The 14,853-nt window shown below is 44.4% G+C and overlaps 1 protein-coding gene across 5 annotated transcripts in view; it reads left to right on the forward strand.

Moving 5' to 3' along the window:
- Positions 1-14,853, forward strand: part of PTP4A3 (protein tyrosine phosphatase 4A3) — a 176,891-nt gene that overhangs the window by 40,034 nt on the left and 122,004 nt on the right. For 2 of the 5 annotated variants that reach the window (XM_038390137.2, XM_038390136.2), the window contains one exon: positions 12,304-12,427. The exons of 2 other annotated variants lie outside the window; for them this stretch is intronic. The gene's annotated coding sequence lies outside the window, so the exon portion shown is untranslated. Of the gene's footprint in view, positions 1-10,134; positions 10,273-12,303; positions 12,428-14,853 lie in introns of those variants that run through there. One more of the 5 variants, XM_043507270.1, reaches the window with a different exon arrangement.

Genomic DNA, 14,853 nt, shown 5'->3' on the forward strand with positions numbered 1-14,853 from the left:
CTCCAGTCATGTGAGTTATCCCACCAAGTCTCTGTTATTCCAATCGCGTCATAATTCCTTGACATCACCAGGACCTCCAGTTCTCCCTGCTTGTTTCCAAGGCTTTGTGCATTTGTATATAAGCACTTGAGATAACCTGTTGATCGCCCCTCATTCCCAGTATGAGGCAGGAGCCCTCCCCTCACAGACATTCCTGCCTGTGCTTCCTCCCGGTATCCCGCTTTCCCACTTACCTCAGGGCTTTGGTCTCCTTCCCCCGGTGAACCTAGTTTAAAGCCCTCCTCACTAGGTTAGCCAGCCTGCTGGCAAAGATGTTCTTCCCTCTCTTCGTAAGATGGAGCCCGTCTCTGCCCAGCACTCCTCCTTCATGGAACACCATCCCATGGTCAAAGAATCCAAAGCCTTCTCTCCGACACCACCTGCGTAGCCATTCGTTGACCTCCACGATTCGACGGTCCCTACCCAGGCCTTTTCCTTCCACGGGGAGGATGGACGAGAACACCACTTGCGCCTCCAACTCCTTTATCCTTCTTCCCAGAGCCACGTAGTCCGCAGTGATCCGCTCAAGGTCATTCTTGGCAGTATCATTGGTGCCCACGTGGAGAAGCAGGAAGGGGTAGCGATCCGAGGGCTTGATGAGTCTCGGCAGTCTCTCCGTCACATCACGAATCTTAGCCCCTGGCAAGCAGCAGACTTCTCGGTTTTCCCGGTCAGGGCGGCAGATAGATGACTCAGTCCCCCGGAGGAGAGAGTCCCCGACCACCACCACCCGCCTTCTCCTCTTGGGAGTGGTGGTCGTGGAACCCCCAACCTCAGGACATCGCATCTCATGCCTCCCAACCAGCGGAGTCTCCTTCTGCTTTCTCCCCCCAGACATATCATCTGGTCCACTCTCCGCATTGGTACCTGTGGATACCTTATCTCAGAACAGGGAGGCCACTCTCCCTCTGCCCTACATAGCAGGGGGCTGGGGATTCTGTACGATCAGGGTATGCTCAGTGTGAGGCTAATTTGTCTCCCTTCCTTCCCAAAGTGTTCTGGTGAAAACTCAGGCCCCGAGTTGTCATTCCTCCCCAAACCCCCAGAAGGCCTATTTGCCTCCAGGATCTTGCAAAGATGCTGAAGCCATATTCCATACGAAGAGATTAATAGGCCACAGCTATGATTGGGCACTTTCTCCCATGGCCAGAAGCATGACTGTCTTTCTGTTTACTGTGTTCTCCAGTGCAATAAAAAGCAATGAGTTGGGTGGCCCCATCCTGGTTTTTGTATCCGACTCGCACAACAAAACCACCACTCAGTTATGCCTCCTGTCTAAGGAGGATCTGCTCTCAAGGACTGGATTCCCACATCCAAGCACAGAGTAGTTAGTCTAATTACAGGACATTTGAGAGGCTCCAATTAAAATAGGAGAGGTATTTATCATAACTTTTAGCTTTGAGAAAATGTTCCACAAAAAGAGCATCTTCAAGGGCCCGGTCTAGGGGTAAGACATTGGGGTAAGCAATTGGAACAGATGGATCCGGTCAAGAGAAGACCAAAGCCTATCTTTTTTTGGAGTTCTTAGTCTTGATATGGGCCTAAAACCTCAGACTCTAATGTCCAAGTGGTAATCATTTCCAGCTCACTAGAGACAGTAAGTGACCGACTGTCCTCTCATGCAAATGTAAGTAGCTTTCTTAAAGATGCCATGCTTCTTAAGTCTACACCAATTAGAACTTGCTCTTGAGACCTAAATCTTGTACTATACACCCTGTCAAAGCATCTTTTGATCCCTTGTCAGAAGTGCCCATAGATTTTCTATCTTTAAAGGTTGTTATCCTGTTTGCAGTCACAATAGAAAGGAGCAGTTCTGGAAGTTGACGTCCGGTTGGGGAATGGTAGTACCACATGTCTCATGAGGGCTAAGTCATGGGTAAGAGTTAACACAGCCTTTATTCCTCAAATGAAGCTGGTTACAAGAAATTTGGGGGGGGGGGGGGGATAGGAGGAATCTGTATCATCAGATTCCAGCATTGTCACTCTGTCTCTGAAACCTGAAATGTCTGAGTCCGTGTGGAGTAATACAAGTAGCGACAAACATGACTGAGAGCTCTTCTTCTTCGGAATATCACCAGGTTCAGACATCTCTGGGGTTTGCAGTCTGTTACCATCCAAGTTTTAAGTTTTCAGCCACTGTCATATTTTTTTACATGCCTTTACAATTTACACCTGTGTGACAGTACGAGTTTTCAGCTACTAGTATGAAACATAAAGAAATGTTGCATGGCCTCCTTATAATGTTTCTACACCTTCACTGAGGTTGTGTGTGTGTGTGTGTGTGTTTAAATACATTAAATGTGCAGGCCTTATTGGTCCTTGCCATTGGAGAAAGGGCTCTGCTTACTGTGTTCGTTGGATAACTGATCTCTTCTTTATCTTTACTGTGCCCAGACAGTCACTGTCTTTCATCGTCTTTGTTGTCACTTGCCTTTTCTGGGTCAGCAACTTTTATAGCCTTCTTCCAAAACTCATGATTGTACACTTGGCTTGTTGTGCAAATTAGTCTCTAAGGTCTACTGAGATCTGGTCCATGTACCGAGTCTTTGGTCTTCCCCTTAGTCATCTTCCAGCCACGATCATTGCAAGGGACACCCTACCAGTGGAACTCCCAGGTCTCCACTGTCTCTGTAATATAAATCTTGTTGTTCCCTTTGTTTCCCCCTCAGTGACACACTGCTATTGTAATGGATCCCATTGTACTGGATCTGCAGAATTTCCCTGCAAAAAATCAGAAAATAGTAGCTTACTGGAAACTTTTCTAATGGGAAAGCACGCAGGTGTGTTACAATGGAACTTACCTGTTCTTGGAGCTCAACGGAGGCAGAACGAAACCTCTCTATCAAGGCAGACTGGGAGTGGCCACACCTGTAGAGACCTAGCCAATATGAGATACTTCCAAAGCTACTTTGTAGAGCAAAGTCATTTAAACTTTAATTCATAGGTTATTAAAACAATAAATTCATATAAACGCTTCCTACTGCAGAGCAACTTCAGATTTTGACCCCAGCTACTGGAGGAGAGAGGTAATAGAAAACATGCTTACAAGGAAAGTGGAAGAGTGCACGACTGTTCTAGCTCCTCTAATTATAATCTTTGTGCCGGGTAGGTTGGTTTTGTGGACTTTCCCACAAGAAGAAAGGAAGTCTTTGGTAAGTGCTGGTAAATTTTCCTATATAAGTACATGAAAGGTAGAGTACTTGGACAGATAGCTGCAAAGTATCTGGAAGTTCAGTCTGGCATGTTTCGATATGGAGGGAGGCTTTGATGGATCATTTGGCCCTTTGCTGGCCACTGAAATGTTTCTGCAACTTCTCAAACACTACGATTGATGTGCCCTTCTTTTCAAGGTGGTGGTAAGTCAGCAAGGAAATGCTCTATTTGAGATCTGCTGAGGAACAGACTTTCTACAAACTGTAGTTAGTTTCCTGGGAACTTTTTCAAGACTTGGCAGCTGAGCATTACAGGGTTTTCACATAGGAACCAAAAATATTGTTGTCAATGCAATGCTCCTCTCTCTAAATGCAGGGTCAGGTCCCTCAAAAATCAGACTATTGACGAACAAACTAGTGTATTAAAAGCTTTGGTTTTCTTGGAACTTTTGGATTGCAAAGTTTCAACCAGTGCCAAAAAGTTTTTTGTTTTATTTACTTTGCAGGCCAAAAATATAATTCAGCACAGTGAAATAAGGAAGCAGGAGCTCTCATACTGATGTGGCGGAGCATGCAAACTGTGGAAAAGCTTGACTATGCATTTTACTGTCACCTCATATTAATGCAGCATTACGGCTGAGAAATCAAACACTGAGAAATCAGAAAATGCAGAATTAAAATGGAAACCTCTGCCTTAGCTCTGTCTCCTTTGTACTTAGTCTGTCTTTTTAAAACATGGTTAGCAGTGTTGTTTTAGCCATGTTGGTTCCAGCATATGATAGAGACAAGGTGAGTGAGGTAATATCTTTTGTTGGTGAAAGATGCAAGCTTTCAAGCTCTATGGAGCTCTTTTTCAGGTCCTGAAGAAGAGCTCTGTGGAGCTCAAAAGCTGGTCTCTTTCACCAACAGCAATTGGTCCAATAAAAGATGTTACTTTCCGCACCTTGTCTCTTTTTAAAATGTGTCTCTCTCTCTCTCTCTCTCTCATTACAAATATGCCAGCTACTATGATACAAATTGGAACTTCTTTGTACAGATTGGTCTTTAGACCTGGTTTATGTTGTAGATCTCACTGAAACTTAAAGCCTAAAACCAAGTCTGAAGTAATTTGGTTGAGTAGCTTTTTTTAAAGTTCAGAACTGGAAACAAGCCCATGTTCTAAACCCACACTAGTTTTGAATTGCTTTTTAAAAAAGAATGAAGATTTCAGCTTTCTGACTTTATATGTTCTTAACTTGAAAACCTACTTAACTTGAAACTACCCTGATTTGATGGCTGTGAGCCGAAGAGGAACAGTTTCAGGGGCTTATGCTGAACAGGGATTTGAAAGTTGCCTCATTCAAAAGAATCACACCTGCATGTCTAAAAGTTAGTCTGCTTAACTTTTGAAAAATGGGCCATTTCCGTTTAGGTGCTTAAATATGAATTTAACAGACTGATTTCTAGAGACTAGAGTTATGGTCTTCACAAGTACCTGAGTCTCATTCATCTCTCAAGTTCTTATTTACTTTTGAAAATGGGACTTGGGCTCTCTAACTTAGGCAATTTTGAAAGTTTTACCCGAGATTTGAAAAGTTTTTGCCTTGAAAATCAAAGCAACATGTTAGATCCTTTTTAAACACTCGTTTGCCAATGTGATTGTCATTCTTTTTGCGGGGAAGGGCAACCCTGATTAGACTTTTGCTTGGGTAAAGATATCTTTAAAATATTGACAATTTGAATTTCCTTTTCCCACTACCTCAGAAAACTGAAACAATTTCTGAGATTTCCTCTCAAAAGCTGTGTATCTTGCCTGTTTTTATTAATGTATTCCTCTGATGTTTTTAATGGAGTTTTGCTTTGATGTTTGTAATTTCTTTGCCATCTATTCTGATTGCCGTTTAAAGAAATATCTATTGGCATATACAAGTAAGGTAACCTGATAAAAAGAAGAATTAGAAAACAAATACCGAGAGGGAGGAATCGGATACAGTGCATCGTATGGGTGGTTACACATCTAACTTTGTAGTCGTCACAAAGGTAAAGTACATCTTTGCCACAGATGTTTGAGGTGTGAGCTTGTGCCATTAGGCTGAATTTATACATTAAAACTTTTCTTTGCACCGTCCAGTGGGTTCACCTTGTGTTGTTCAAACTTGTATTATAGCTGCATTGTAGTTGGAATTTGGCATCAGCATACCATACAGCTGGGCAAAAATTCCTTCTGCTAGCTGCTAAAATTGGCATCGGATAAGGTTAGTGGTAAAGCTCCAAGGGCAGAAGAAAGAGCAGTAACTGAAATAGACTGTGATAATTTTGTTAAGTTATGTTTATTTTATTGGAGTGTACAGGCCAAAGACCAGTGTTTTGTAGGCATTCTGACATCAAAGGAATCTGCCTGGGTTACCAGCGGTTGGCACAATTCCTGGTTCTTGTCTTTATGGATACAGGTCTGTAGGAATAGCCTGGGGCAAAGAGAATTCTGAAGGATAAGGAGAAGAAATTCTGGGAATGAGGGGTTTGCAGTTGGCTTTATGTGTCATGCAGTTCAGTCACATGTACAGCATTTGGCAGCTAAACAGCTGGGGATCCCTTGCTTGTGCTTAGAAGGCTTTGGCTCAGAGTTCAAGCAGCAGAGAAAGAACAGTTTTGTCTTGACAGGGATTTTTATTCCCTTCCCCCAGAACTCAAGCGGATGGGACAAGTGTTTGTGCACATCTCCTCTTCATGGGTGTGGGGGGAAGCAATCAACAAAGTCTTTTATCCAGTGATGTTCCTCAGAGTCTTGTCTGATGTCTGTGGGCCTTCTTTTGTTGAGCAGGAGATGACACTTCTTGTGGTTAACTTGTATTTCACACTTGGTAATGCTTTTCTCCTGACTGTGGGTTTATAGTTTCAGAGCAAACACTTTCATAGTCACAGAGCAAACGCTTAAATATTACCATATCACATGAAATATAGATATTGTTAGTGGATTAATGCATGCAGCAGTTTACAGGCATTTCACAGAGACTAAACACAGTTTTTTTATAAATCTAACACCTATTTGAACAATGCTAACACACCAGTGAGCCAGCTGGTTTCCAGCTATGCATTTGTCAGTGTTCAATGAGTCCTAGGGGCCTTGGCATGAGCTAGCACCTCGTCTGTCAGTGTCACACAGGCACGGTCTCCCTCTCTTCCCATAGGAAAGTCACTTTATCTTCCTGTGCCTCCATCTTCCGTGTCTTTAAAATGGGGGTAATACTCACTTGCACTTGCAAAGTATTCTGTGACTTACAGATGCAAAGTGCTGTACTCTGTCAGCATTGGATGTTGCTGATCTGCAGTGAATGAGCCAAAGAAAGAGTTGCAACAGTCAAAATAAACCTTCATAAACTTTCAGGCTGTCCAAACTCTCTTTACGGATTGCCCTCTGGTTGGCTTCAGCTGTTTGCCTGGAGCAGCCTGAATTGCCTTTGGGGACTCTGCTAGTGTCCTGCCATAGCTGAAATGCAGCGTGTCAGAGCCACTGAGCCCTGCACAGAAATCTTCAAAGGCAGTGGTGGTTTAGGGAAGAGAGAGGGGCTATCACAGGCCCACAAGTTAGAAGTGAACCAAGGACTATAGGTAGTGAGAGCTGTGGCCATGCTGAAAACAAAGGATAGAGGGGGGATGTCCCGGATAGAGCCTCAACCAGGTCTGTGTTCAGAGGATGGGGGAAATGAGAGTTGGTTGGTTCACACGTCTTCCACCAAGCCAGCAGTCCTGGTCCCTGTCATGTCTGATAGCTTCTGGGTGGGATAGCAAGGTTGAGCTGTCAGATCCTGGGTCGACCATCAAAGCTCCATCAACACACTGACGACTGCCCTTCCTCAGAGTGCCACCAAGACAGGGCATTGCACTCATTCAGTTGAAAAGGCAAAATTCCATTTCCAGTCCTTGGTCTGTAAGCCAGGGCAGAAATTCAGGCTCCTCCCCCCCCCCACCACCACATGCCCCCAGTGTCAATGGGAGGGTTGCACTACGAGCCAGGGTAGAATCTGGCTTTTGTAGGTAGTTAAACTTTATAGTTACTGTTCAAGTTTTTTGACTTTAATATCACCTGGTGGGCAAATATGCGTGCCCCCCCTTTTTTTTTCCTCCTTCCTTTCTGTGAGTCAAGTGCCCCATGTTGGCAACAGACGGGTACACGGTTACAAGTCTATATTGAGGGACTTGCCTAGAGATGCCCAGCTGGGCACGTTTCCCCTGCGATGGCCATTTTCATGCTATTTCCCCGAAAGGGCCCATGTGGTGTCTGCCGAAAACGAAGAACTCGCTGGTTGTCATGGCTATTGCAAGATGTATGTAGGGAAAATATTTGAAGAGTTGTGTAACATGTAGAATGGCGCGTTCCAAACCTGCTGGGGGTGAAACTGGTCACCGGGGGCAGGGTGGTTCTCCGAGCTAACTTGGTCCAGACTGAGAACAGTTGACATCTTTCGGCCCGGCCCAGCCAAGTATTGACAGCCTAGACAAGGTATGGGCTTGGGCCTTTCCAAAGTGTGAACAAGCCCAAGAAAAGGATTTTGAATAGGGGGACCATGATGGTCAAGTGAAGTTACCGGAATGCCCTGGTTATGAAATGAGACAAAACATCTGGAACTGTATAATAGGAGAAACAAGGACGCAAGATGGGCTCCATTATGGAGGTAATGCTGCCAGTGGGAGTGTCTTGTGAATAGTAGATCCCAGCTGTTTTGGCCAGACAGCACTGGACGGACTGACCATTGGGTGAGAAATACCTTATTAGGCAGGAAAGGAACCCCTTAATTAGTACAGGCTCTCGATGGCATTTTGTGTTTTTCTTTTATCTATAACCATGTGTTTCCGATCCTCATCCTGGCTTCTATTTGAATCTTTATCTTGAGCTTTGTCAGGTCTGTTTTACTATAGACATGACAAGTTCTGTGTGCTAAGTAGTGTGGTGAACTGAGGGGAAGTTAGTGAACTGGGGGCACTGCTTCCATGGAGGCGGCGAATGTGTGTGCATTGCGGTGCTCAGAAGTCGAGGGAGTGGGCATCCGAGTAGAATAAAGTGGGTTGTACAGGCTGGTTGGAGGAACCTGAGCCCTGGGTCAGAGCAGAACTCTGGGGGTTATTGCCATAGATTTTTGCCCCACGTTCTCTGTTTTGTCCCAGATACTCCCTTAGGGAGCTTAAGGGCTGGGTTGTGCAAATCGCTAGCCTGCAGAGGGAAGCACAGGGCTTGCGGAGTCTGGAGTAGGGCAGTTTTATTGCCAGCAAATGGTAATTTTGAGTGAGTTTTCCCCCAGAGGACATAGGCAAAGTTCCCTTGCTCTGTAAACAGGTGGGAGTGATTCACCTGGCACCCCTGGGGTAACGCCTAAAGTTGCCCATCCTCTTTTCTTTTGTCTCCCTCTTCCGTTATTATGCCAACTGGATTTCTTTCCCTGTGTACTTTCCCACTACCCAACCCCTTGGGCTTTTCTCCATCCACCAAAATGATCAGCAGTGCAATTGTTAATGTTGACAGCAGGTTCATTTAAATTGATGCTCCCATGTGATCCATTGGGGATTGAGGTGGTTCCACCTCTCCAAGCTGTTGTTCCTGCCTGTAGGCTCAGGAAGGCAATACTGCATCCATGTGTCCAATGTTCACTTTGGAAGGCTTTCTTCATAGCCATGAAAGTTAGAAACCCTTTTTTAAACGAAAGCTGAGAGTCTGTACAATGTAAATGTCATGCAGGCCACTCAGATGCTTCGGGCAGACCAGATGTGGCCTGAAAGCCGTATGTTTGGCACCCCACTTCCATAGAAGAAGAGTTGTGTTGATGCCTGCTGACCTGACTTAGAGCTAGAGTTAATGCAAGTTGAGTTTTGTCTGCATTAGGGGTTTGCATTGGTTTAACTACATCAGTTTTAAAATCACTTCAGAGAAACTGGTGCAACGTCTCTGGTATAGACAAGACCTACGAATAAATGAGTTCTATCTTGGAAACTGAGAAGAAGGGGTGCTCGACTCCTGTCTCCCTGTAATACTGCAGTTAGGGCAGGCAGGAGTCTCACCTTTCCCTTTTGTGTCCAATTCTGACACCCCCCGCTTCTTCCAGGCATGGACAAAATGGCAACAGTCTCGCCATGTGTCTCTGCTAGAGGAGAATTTTCAGGGAGTAACTGGACAAGGCATCTATGAGGGGCCAGTTTGAGAAACCCACAAGGATGTCACCTCTGTTACATTGTCTGTTTTTGTGTTTTGGAGCCTACCTCCAAGGGCTTGGCCTGTAAACTCCAGATTCGCTTCATTTCCTTGCCCTCCACAAGAGCTCCGTTTGCTTAAGGTGGTTGTAGTTCACCCGTCACTGTGGCATCTCAATGCATACAGGCCCCAATTCAACAAAACATGGAAGCAGTCCTGGAAAAGATTGCCCAGTGGCTAGGGTGCTAATCTGGGACTCGGGTAACCTGGATTCAGTTCCCTGCTCTGGCATAGGTTTCTTTTGGGCAAGGGTATCTCTATGCTGCAAAGAAACCTGCAGCACTGAGTCTCAGAGCCCAGCCTAGGTCAGCTGACCTGACTCACAGGGCTCAGGCTGTAGGGTTAAAAATAACAGTGTAGGCGTTCTGAGGGCTCCCCCTTGCTGGGTTTCGGTGCCCAGGCTCCAGCGGGTCTTTTATTTGGCGTCTCTGTGCCACTGTGAAATGGGGGTATAATCGTATTTCCTTGTCCAGTGGAGGCGTTGCTGGATAAATGCATTGTGCGGTGCTGAGATACTCTGGTACCTGGGACCATACTTTGGGTAGAGTCACCAGGACACTCCCATGGTTAAGTGCTTGGTGGATCATGGCTGAAGCACTGTGATTAGCAGTGGTTAAAGTAGACTGAACTGTAAGGGGAATGGAGCAGAGATGGGAGATTTTCTCCTTTACGTTAACCCCCTGTGATTTGCATCTGCCTCATGTGGGGTTTTTCCTCTTTAAGGAAGATTGGGTGGCAAATATTTCAACTGTTCACCGAGGCAGGAGGAGGGGATGTATCGCCGAGGACACTTGGACTTCCTGGCCGGCTGCATTAACTCTGCCAGTTACAGTGATAATTTCGAAGGAATTGAATGTGTATGTAAGTAAAGCTTCCGTGGTATTCTGCTGCATGTCTAGTAAATGAGGAAGTTACGGTAACGAATACAGATAGGATGTAATAGCTCTAATAGGTGGATACTAAGGAGAGTAGCTCTCTGGAGCAGGGATGGAACAATTCTTTCCTTGGTTTGTGCTAAAAGTGCCAGAGAAGTGGGAAGGCAGAGGACTTTATATTGTAGTAGTACCTAAAAGCCCCAGTGAAGATCAGTCTCTATTGTGTGGGATCCTGTGCATACATGTAGGTCACGTGTACACTAGGAAGAAAGTGTATTTTTAAAACATGTTTGAATCCTAGTGAAGACAAGGCAAACTGTAGTTTTAACACGTTGTTGTCTGGTCAGGTTTCAGAGTAGCAGCCGTGTTAGTCTGTATTCGCAAAAAGAAAAGGAGTACTTGTGGCACCTTAGAGACTAACAAATTTATTTGAGCATAAGCTTTTGTGAGCTACAGCTCACTTCATCGGATGCATTCGGTGGAAAATACAGTGGGAGATTTATATACACACACAGAGAACAGGAAACAATGGGTTTTATCATACACACTGTAAGGAGAGTGATCACTTAAGATGAGCTATTACCAGCAGGAGAGCTGGGGGGGGGGGGGGGAGAGGAGAAAACCTTTTGTAGTGATAATCAAGGTGGGCCATTTCCAGCAGTTAACAAGAACGTCTGAGGAATAGTGGGGGGGTATGGGGGAGAAATAACATGGGGAAATAGTTTTACTTTGTGTAATGACCCATACACTCCCAGTCTCTATTCAAGCTTAAATTAATTGTATCCAGTTTGCAAATTAATTCCAATTCAGCAGTCTCTCGTTGGAGTCTGTTTTTGAAGTTTTTTTATTGAAGGATAGCCACTCTCAGGTCTGTAATCGAGTGACCGGAGAGATTGAAGTGTTCTCCGACTGGTTTTTGAATGTTATAATTCTTGACGTCTGATTTGTCTTTTTATTCTTTTATGTAGAGACTGTCCAGTTTGACCAATGTACATGGCAGAGGGGCCATATATGCCATCATGTGCCAGCAATGCCCCTCTGTTATTTCCCCATGTTATTTCTTCCCCCACCCCTACTGTTCCTCAGACGTTCTTGTTAACTGCTGGAAATGGCCCACTTTGATTATCTCTACAAAAGGTTTTCTCCCCTCCCCCCCCCAGCTCTCCTGCTGGTAATAGCTCATCTTAAGTGATCACTCTCCTTACAATAGCAGCCGTGTTAGTCTGTATTTTCCACCAAATGCATCTGATGAAGTGAGCTGTAGCTCACGAAAGCTTATGCTCTAATAAATTTGTTAGTCTCTAAGGTGCCACAAGTACTCCTTTTCTCCTTACAATGTGTATGATAAAACCCATTGTTTCATGTTCTCTGTGTGTATATAAATCTCCCCACTGTATTTTCCACCGAATGCATCCGATGAAGTGAGCTGTAGCTCACGAAAGCTTATGCTCAAATAAATTTGTTAGTCTCTAAGGTGCCACAAGTCCTCCTTTTCTTTTTGTCTGGTCAGGGTATCCCCAGTTTCTCTAATCTTTCCCAGTGATAATGATCTTGGGTGTTAATTGCCACAACAAGAAAAGGAGTACTTGTGGCACCTTAGAGACTAACAAATTTATTAGAGTTTTATTAGAGGGGTTTTTTTTCCACCAAATGCATCCAATGAAGTGAGCTGTAGCTCACGAAAACTTATGCTCTAATAAATTTGTTAGTCTCTAAGGTGCCATAAGTACTCCTTTTCTTTTTGCGAATACAGACTAACACGACTGCTACTCTGAAAATTGCCACAACAGTGGATTTTAAAAGATGTTTACAGTAGTGTTCTCCTAAGAAGGTGGTGTCCCTGGAAGTAGGAATTTCCATGCTTAACATTAAAAAAAAAAAAAAAAAACCACAAAACTTTCTGGTGAGGTTTTCATGAGTAAAAGATATGTTTACTACTCTGCTTCTATTGGTCGCAATGTTTATAGCGTAATCTGGGACCTCTGTAAATGAGAGATCTGTTTTCTACTCTTTGCAGATATGAATCGTGGATAGTGCCTGAGAAGAACTGGTGCAGAATAGAAGCCATTAAATGGAGATGAAATTGCTGAGAACAGCCAGTGGATCTGTCTGGGTTTACGAGGACATTCATGTTAAATTAGGTAGGGCGTGGATCTCCTTGTTGCTTTTCCTTACATGGAAAGATTGTTTAAAAGGGGATTTTCAGGTTAAAGAATATCCTTATTTGTACTGTGACCTTCTATGTTTTTAATAACTGTGAAACACTTCGATCTAGTTCATTGTTCCCTAGTTATACTGTTAACTTCCTGCAATTCTCTCAGATTGGACTAGGTCTATAGGAAGACTATAACCTTCTTGGTGATTTTTACCTTTAGGTTCTCATACGTTAGTGCGGTTCCTCAATATTTGAGTTGTAAACACTGCTGGGCAACTTACGTTTAGTTAGTTAACAAAAATAACACTCTTCCCACTGCCACAAGTAATCTTTCTGTTACTCTAAGGTCTGGTCAAAACACACTTTTTGTACTGATATAATTAGGAGTGGGATTTTTTTTTTTCCCCTTCCAAAATAGTTAGGCTGGTACAATGCTTAGAATGGAGGCAGTTGTACCAATATAAAGGTGCCGTATAATCGTGCAGTTTTATTCACCTTCCCAAATGGGTCCAGTTATAGTACTGGTATACATACCAATAGGACAGCGTCCATGCTAGGGCATTGTAGTGATTTAACTATATACTAGTAGAGTTAAAACAGTACAGTTCTTGCACAGACAAATGCTTGGTAACTTTAACAGTCTCCCTTGGATGTGTTTCAGGTGGTTTGGTGACTGCCACTGTGTTCATTGACACACAATAGTCTCTCCCAAAGGAACAGAGCAACATTAGGTTTCTCACGTTGTAACTTGATTCATAGATTTCCAGTCCAGAAGGGACCATTGTCGAGGGACATGACTGTTCCCCTCTATTCAACATTGATGAGGCCTCATCTGGAGTACTGTGTCCAGTTTTGGGCCCCACACTACAAGAAGGATGTGGAAAAATTGGAAAGTGTCCAGCGGAGGGCAACAAAAATTATTAGGGGACTGGAACACATGACTTATGAGGAGAGGCTGAGGAAACTGGGATTGTTTAGTCTGCAGAAGAGAAGAATGAGTGGGGATTTGATAGCTGCGTTCAACTACCTGAAAGCGGGTTCCAAAGAGGATGGATCTAGACTGTTCTCAGTGGTAGCAGATGACGGAACAAGGAGTAATGGTCTCAAGTTGCAGTGGGGGAGGTTTAAGTTGGATATTAGGAAAAACTTTTTCACTAGGAGGGTGGTGAAGCACTGGAATGCATTACCTAGGGAGGTGGTGGAATCTGCTTCCTTTGAAGTTTTTAAGATCAGGCTTGACAAAGCCCTGGCTGGGATGATTTAGTTGGGGATTGGTTCTGCTTTGAGCAGGGGGTTGGACTACATGACCTCCTGAGGTTTCTTCCAACCCTGATATTCTATGATTGTGAGATCACCTAGTCTGACTTCCTGTGTAACACAGGCCAGAAATTTCAGAGTAGCAGCCGTGTTAGTCTGTATTCGCAAAAAGAAAAGGAGTACTTGTGGCACCTTAGAGACTAACAAATTTATTAGAGCATAAGCTTTCGTGAGCTACAGCTCACTTCATCGGATGCATTTGGTGGAAAAAACATCGGATGCATTTGGTGGTGGTCTCTCCTCTGTTTTTTCCATCAAATGCATCCGATGAAGTGAGCTGTAGCTCACGAAAGCTTATGCTCTAATAAATTTGTTAGTCTCTTAGGTGCCACAAGTACAGGCCAGAAAGCTTCCCCCAATAATTCCTAGATCACATTTTTTTAAAACGTCCAGTCTTAATTTAAAAATTGTCAGTAATGGAGAATCTACCACGACCCACTGGAACAATTCACCAAGGTTAATTACTCTCACTGATTAAAACATTACGCCCTTCTAGCTTGCATTTTACCTGAGCAAAGCCTGACTTCCATCACCCTGCTCCTCTCCTCAAGGTGCTGATGAAGGCATAAAGGGTATTTCTTCATTGCAGTTAGCCCAGGTGTTGCCCTAATCCCCTCTCCCATCCACACACACAACCCTTTCACCTGAGTTTGACGCTTTTAACCCAGGCTAGTTGGCCTGGCTGGGGAGGTGGGTGAGAGCCCAGGTTCTGCTATCATTCAGGGTGATAACCCATCCGCTTTGCAGTGGGGATGCAGGCTAAATCGCTCCACTGCTGCTAGGGCACCAGTGCTGTCCCATAATTGCCCTATGTGCCCAGAAGAAGAGACGAGTTCTCCCACAATTCCCTGGGTCTTAGAGAAGCTCCGGTTAGTGCAGTGCAAAGAACCATGATATATGCCCGCAGAAGCTGTAGTGACAAACCTAGGGAGCGCACCACCCGACAGGGAGCAGTAACTTGGGTAGGTCTTTGCAGCATGGTTGCTAGCACTCGCGCTAGGCTTCGACCCAAGTGCCAACCACCCAGGCTAACTGTGCAATGAAGACCTGCCCAAACAGGGTTATCGTCTAAGGCTCATGTGATCCCATCCCTAA

This window comes from Dermochelys coriacea, chromosome 2, assembly GCF_009764565.3.
Source record: "Dermochelys coriacea isolate rDerCor1 chromosome 2, rDerCor1.pri.v4, whole genome shotgun sequence".
NCBI classification, from domain to species: Eukaryota; Metazoa; Chordata; order Testudines; family Dermochelyidae; genus Dermochelys; species Dermochelys coriacea.